Raw genomic sequence first — 6,068 nt, forward strand, 5'->3', positions numbered from 1 at the left:
TACCTAGATTAATTTGCCCCATTCTATTTACATATATACTAATTATGTCTTAATTTAAGCTGTTAATAACTAAACAGACACAAGAGTTATTGGTTGTATACTTCTGAACCGAGTCAGCTTTCTGATTGATGCTGCTTGCTGTACTGTTGTGACTTTAAAATGCTAAATAGAAAAAAAGTTAACTTACATGTTAATAACATGGTAGAGGTAAAAAATATTCAAAGTTTCTGTTAATGTGTGATTTTCATTGATTACCAAGAGTCAAACACAACTGCAATCAGCTCATGGGTTGGCTAAAATTTTGGTCATTGTGTTTCTGGCATCAGAAATACAAGTTTTAAATTAATTCAGGTGAGGTGCTTATGACTGATTAGAAGCAGAGCCTCTAGAAGATGGGCTTTCTATCCTCTCTATTGTCTCCTTGCATACACATTCCTCTTTTTCACAATATTTATAAATTGCTTTTCTCTTTATAACTCAAAATTGCAAATTAAGAATCAAAACCTGGCAAAATCCTGTGAAGCCTCTGATGGAGTCACTCTGAATTTTGATTGCTCTGGCTGGATAAGGTTGTATGATTAAAGCATCATCTTTGGCCAGGGCTGTACAACACATTAACTCTGTTTTTCCTATCACAGTGAATCAGTTTATCCCCAGAACTCTAGGTTTTGCTTCTAGGGAAATACAAAGATCACAAGGAAAGTTACAGCCAGACCAGTGCTGCACATCAGAGCTCACAGGTGGGATGATTACTCCAGGTTATTTATTTATCTGTTAATAGCTGATCTGACATTTTCTTTATTCTGTCTTTGCAATCCTGCATTCTTTACCCGACTTCTTGTCTGTCTGTGGCTTCAAGTGCCCAGCCATCAATGGCAGTAGCTGGTGCCTGGCACCTCCCTGGCTGCAGGCAGCTGGAGCGATGCCTGAGGGAAGGGGCAGCCTGCCCCCATCCCTCTGCTCTGCCTGGGAGCACCAGGGCCCCGCTCCCACCCTGGGGTCAGAGGGAGCTTCAGCCAGACGCCCACTGCCTTTCAAACACCAAAAATAACAGTCCCTGAGCCGCACTTGGGACAACACACTCAGCGTTTTGAAGCTTTTGAAGAAAAGGAAAAGGCTTCGATGGGTTTAGGGTCAGGGCCCCAGTGTTTTTGCTCAGCATCACTGCACGACTCAATGCATCTGTGGAGTTAGTGTGCTATTATTGCAGGACAAAACCACTGTTAGCTGCTTTAATGGCATTACTTTATTGCCAGGTTTTGTCTTAGCAATTTTTTTTTTTTTTAAAAAAGGATCAAATGTTTAACTTTTGGTTTTTTGCAAGAGCTGAAACAAGCAAGTTTTTTTTTATTAAACAAACACAAGCCTCATACAAAACAACAGAGCTGATGGATGTTAATCTCGCCTACTAAATATGGATCCCATCTGGAAAGGTGAGAAAGCTCTAGATCTTCCTCGCTTCCCTGCCAGGGAACATCCCATTCCCCTGACAGCTTTTTTTCCAAAGGAAAAGAATGGTCAGGAGAGGTTTATCAGCCAGATCTAAGCATGCCAGAAGGGTGGGACTCCAACCTTCATGCATCTGTCCCTCTGAAACTTTGTGTACAGAAATATCAGTGATTTCTTGATCAGTTGAAACCAAGTAGAATCAGTGAGAGAGTGAGACACCCACACAGGCAAGCAGAGTTTTGACACGTAAGGAAAACGAAAGAGAGGCCAAATCACTGAAATTAAGAATAGTTCATTATTAGTTAAATCATGAATGAAAAGACAGGAGGGGGGAAAAAAAAGAAGGAGAACAACCTTTCCATGTTTTTGGAGGAACAACAGGCTCATATCCCAGGAGCTGAATATGGGCTATGGCCTCCTGACTGTATTAAACATCCAGTATGTGGATGCTTTCCTAAAATGTGTATGTAGGACAGATCATATAGAAAGAAAAGAAGGAACAGCAGTGCAAAAATGTGACAGTCATGGTGCTCAGTCATGGACTTTAAGAGATCATTAAGGATAAATGGGAGTTAATCATTACCAATGGTGATTATTTGCATGCAATTGCACTGTGGCTCTGCAGGGCAATTCAGAAGGATGTTAATGGGTAAAAAAAGCAGAAGGAAAAAACCCCGATCCCTCCCTACAGAGTCTGCTGTCTAATTTAGACAAATGTAGAATGTGGAGATAAAGAAATGAAATGTATAGGAAATAAATTAACTTCATTATGCAATGTAAATGCATAATGGTGTGAGAGATGTGATGAGAATGAAGAGCTGATCAAAAATTCCCCAATATAATATTTCTTTTCTGGCAAGAAGACACAAAGCTAGATAGAGGCCAACACCATCTCCTCTACCACCACCACCAGCTCAAGGGAACTGCCAGGCAGAAAACTGGTAAGCGGTTTTGGGGTTGCAAGTCTGACGACAGGGCAGTACAACCAGCACCCAAGCATCTGGCTGAGTGCCAGCTCTCCTACCTTGCGCTGGAGAACCACTTTTCTTTGTGTTTTGCCTGGTGCCTGGTATTTTCCAAGAAGTTCCGTTTTGCAATTCTGCTGAATAAAAACTTTTTTCTTCAATACTGCAGAGGGGGGTGAGTGCTACTATGAGTTCTGCTTTTATACAACTTCAAGACAATCAGCTTCATGGGTATTATTTACTTGGTGTGCCCTGTGGTGGGTGTGATGTTCCAGCTAATTTTCATGACGAGCTCTCAGTAAGTAAAAACACCAGTCTTGTCACATGCTATACATATCTGTAAGCATGTGGATGCACAGAATCTAAGTTTAAGGCCTTCTCAGTCACAAAACATATAATGGGTGTTTGAACTCATTCTAGGTATTTAGGGTGTCTGTCCCTGAAGAGCAGCATTTTCAACCTCCTGGACTATGTGTGTACCAACACTTTCGGGCCATGCCCCAGGACCTGGCATGTCTTTGACCGAGTCAGGCGCTTGCTGTGATGTGCCCTGATCTCAACCAGCAAATACCTCTGAATGGATGCCTGGATTTGGAGACAGCTCTGGGTAATACCCTGGAGTTGGGAGATAGCCAGGACATGTACATACAAGCTGGGCCATGTTAGTATATAGGGTTCTTTCTCCGTCTCTTCTACCCTAAAGAATTGGTGAAGAAAACTGAATGGCTCCCTTGCAGAGTGCTGATGCAATGGTTTTCATTTCCAAGCCCAAATCCTTTGCTTGCAAGAGTTACGATGTGTGTGTAGAGGGTAAAGGTTTTTCTCCCCATGTGGCTTCTGGGATCACTTCTCTGTGCTGTAAGTAGTGCTGAGCTCTCACTTGGTTACTCAGTTAATTTTGTGAAGTCGTTTTTAAGGCTTTCCAAGGCAAACTACAGCTGCTCTTGATGCCTGGATTTGGGAGGAGGAAGTAAGCACGAGAATACATTCCCTTTGAACAGCTCTGTGTTTCCAGAAATGAGGAAAGGAAGGACAGTGCTGCCCACAAACCCCTATGGACACAATCATGGCTGCATGTAGCTTCATCTGTAATTTGTATGTGTGTGGGCATGTGTATATATTTCATCCATATATCTTACATACTTGCAGAAAAATAAACTCTCTGACCTGACTGATGACTTAAATAATTCTCCACAGCAAGTGCCACATTTTAAGGTATGATTAAGGCATGCTTCTGTCATCTTGGCGAGGACGCTCGGTCTGCTGTGTTCTGGGAAGGCAGGCTGAAGTGCCCTGGCCACCAAAATCCCCCAGTATGCCCACTCTGCTGCCTGCCCTACAACCTCAAGTTCAACATATTGTAGTGATTTATTATGGTTTCTGTTACAAATCAATGGATTTTAAGACTAGACAACCCATAGGTCTCGGCTGTGTACACCGAGCCTGCCAAGGGGGCAGCAGGGGAAGTGCATCCCTTCACTAATGAAGGCACAATGTCTCTCTTGGCTCCTTTCCCAGTGAGGTGAAATACTATCCCCATCTCTCTGTCTATAAACAGTAACTGTGTAGGTGCTGGGAAAAGCTTTAACTCCTACAGTCAGCACAAAAAGCAGAGGAAACAGGGCAGACTGCTTTCCTGAGAAGGACTGACCTATGAGATTCCAGTAAAATTGGTGTCCAAAGAGAAACTGAGCGGGCATCTTAGGCTCTCTGTTGCACCTCAGCTTTGGGGAGCACAAGTTCGTGCAATATCAGGAAAATCAAACCCTGGGCTGTGACACAAGAGCTCGCGAGGTGTCGTTGCAGTGTGTGAACTGTATTCCTGCCAAGACACTCATTAGCACAAAGTCTCTGGCACAGTGTATAAATATAGTTAGTCCCTGAGCTGCGATCCAATTCTTTTGTGAGGCAAGGTGATTTGCTCTTCTTGTAGAAAACCTGCAGCCTGAATCAATGGATACAAGCACAGTGAGCCTGAGAAGCTGCACGTTTTAGAGACTGCACTTGTGTCCTAAATTGCTTCTGCATTATCTCTGGGAGGTCTCAGTAGATTAAGGCCTAATTGCACTCTAGTTAGTATACCCAATGGCCCTGTCAAAACCCATAAAAACAAATTTTGAGTTCTATCATGTGATTTTGCTCAAAGTTGCATGTTCATGGAAACCATACCTGGGTAAATGTCTTTTTTTCTTTGTGGATTTCTCTGCTGCCTCTCCTCTTCAGGGAACTCTGCAACAGAAGCAACACCGAGTTATTGATAAGCTAAACACAAAGACTGCAAGTTTGGCAGGTCTCACCACTATACAATTAATTTAGGAGAAAGAAAGAAAGAATATGTTCCTGTGCAGCTGGGGATTAATTTTTTCATAATAATCCTTAAAAGAACAAGATGATTGGTGCTTGTCAGTGAATCTTTTAATACTCAGAATTTCCCACCAAAGCAAGGAATAAAATTAGTTGAAACTTCACAGAGGGGGAAACATCCCCCCCTTTTTCTTCTGTGGACCACCACAATTTTTGGATAAACTTTCTTTTTGCATGGGGCAATGATTCATGTTTGATTAATCCAGGGCAGAAGTCCAAGTATCTTACTCACAGTCAATGTGAAACACATTGTGGAAACCTCAGAGGAAAGCAACCCCCCAAAAAATAGGCAAGGACAAGCTTGTTTAAGCTATGTGGCATAACATTGTTTGTTAATCTGTGCTAGCAAACATATTCAGGAGCCCAGATAAAGACTAGATAATTCTCCAGGTATTTTTGAATTTACTTCATAAAATCAGATTTGATTGGTTTTGCAAATCTTTATATCCTTTTATAAGCAAATTTTTTTAAGATATGGAAATGATGTCATCTTCACTGAGAAACCTCTCAGCACTCAAATGGAAAAGCAGAGTTTTCCTGAGAAGTGAGAGGTGGAGCACCATCAGGACGTTACCAGTGTTTACTTGTGTGTCAGGACTGGTGTCCAAAGTGATGTGAGCTGGGCCTATTTAGAAAAAGCATACATTTGACACTTTTCAGGTTGAGGTATCAGAGGGGATCAAAAGGTATTAGATAAAAAAGAAGCAAGAAGCTGGAAACTTTGGAATTTGAATTCAAAGCAGGCCGTGTTGCTCTGTGTCCAGAGCCTATACTCCCCAGATCACCCTGGTATTCTGGCCTCTTTTATTTACTACTTCTGTTTATATTTGTCCTGTGGGGGACAATTTCCAACTGAGGTAAAGCCTGGACTCTCATGGGTTGCCCACAGTATGCCTCTCCTCTGGTCCATGTGATGGAGCAGTGTCCCTGGATCAGTGCCTGCTCCCATGTCAGATGGGCTAAATCCCAATCTCTGTAACCCACACTAACCCAGCACTGCAATGCATGGGCCCAGCAAAGAGGAAGAGAAAGGAGGGAGAGGCATCCTGTTAATTAGCTAAGTCCAGTCTTGTGCCCAACCATGAGCTGGCAGAAAACGCGATGTGAGCTCAGGGACCAGTGCACACACCCTATACAAATTCAAACCAAAAGCTTCCCCTGGCTTTGTAGTTTCTGCCTGTTCAGCTATGCAGCTACTGCACATTATAATTATTGCACACAAAGACAAATCTCTCCTTCTACTCTTTGTTATACACACATAAGTAGCTAAAACCCATTCATACGCAGCAC

General features: G+C 42.6%; 1 protein-coding gene across 3 annotated transcripts in view; it reads right to left on the bottom strand.

Moving 5' to 3' along the window:
* MTCL1 (microtubule crosslinking factor 1) overlaps positions 1 to 4,620 on the bottom strand; it is a 48,833-nt gene extending 44,213 nt beyond the window's left edge. The window contains exons 1-2 of one of the 3 annotated variants that reach the window (XM_048289567.1): positions 4,584 to 4,610; positions 2,474 to 2,551 (exon numbers count right to left, since the gene is read on the bottom strand). The gene's annotated coding sequence lies outside the window, so the exon portion shown is untranslated. Of the gene's footprint in view, positions 1 to 2,473; positions 2,552 to 4,583 lie in introns of all 3 variants that reach the window. The other 2 variants (XM_048289569.1, XM_048289568.1) reach the window with 2 other exon arrangements.
* Between the last annotated feature and the right edge of the window lie 1,448 nt (positions 4,621 to 6,068).

This window comes from Corvus hawaiiensis, chromosome 30 (assembly GCF_020740725.1).
Source record: "Corvus hawaiiensis isolate bCorHaw1 chromosome 30, bCorHaw1.pri.cur, whole genome shotgun sequence".
NCBI lineage: Eukaryota > Metazoa > Chordata > Aves > Passeriformes > Corvidae > Corvus > Corvus hawaiiensis.